This window comes from Geospiza fortis, unplaced genomic scaffold (assembly GCF_000277835.1).
Source record: "Geospiza fortis unplaced genomic scaffold, GeoFor_1.0 scaffold40, whole genome shotgun sequence".
Lineage (NCBI taxonomy): Eukaryota > Metazoa > Chordata > Aves > Passeriformes > Thraupidae > Geospiza > Geospiza fortis.
The window spans coordinates 21,813,187-21,813,453 of record NW_005054297.1 but is presented as its reverse complement, the minus strand read 5'-3'; positions in this window follow the sequence as shown (position 1 = coordinate 21,813,453).

Sequence of the window (267 nt, the reverse complement as noted above, 5' to 3'; positions counted from 1 at the left end):
GCCCCTCAGCATGGAGCCACGGTCCCTGTGAACGAAGGGCAGATACAGCTAAATGAGTCAATATTCATGTCACTTTATCAAACCGAGTCAATTTCATGTCACTTTTCAAGTGTTTGGCTTGACAACCGGGGCGTCTGGGGACGGACCAGCACCACCCGAAGATACTCGGGGAGCGCAAAATCTGCCCGTCCCGCCTGGCTCTGGTTTCAGGTGCCCTCCCAGTAACAGGGAATGCGGCTGGCGAGCTCTGAAACCTCCCCTTCCCAG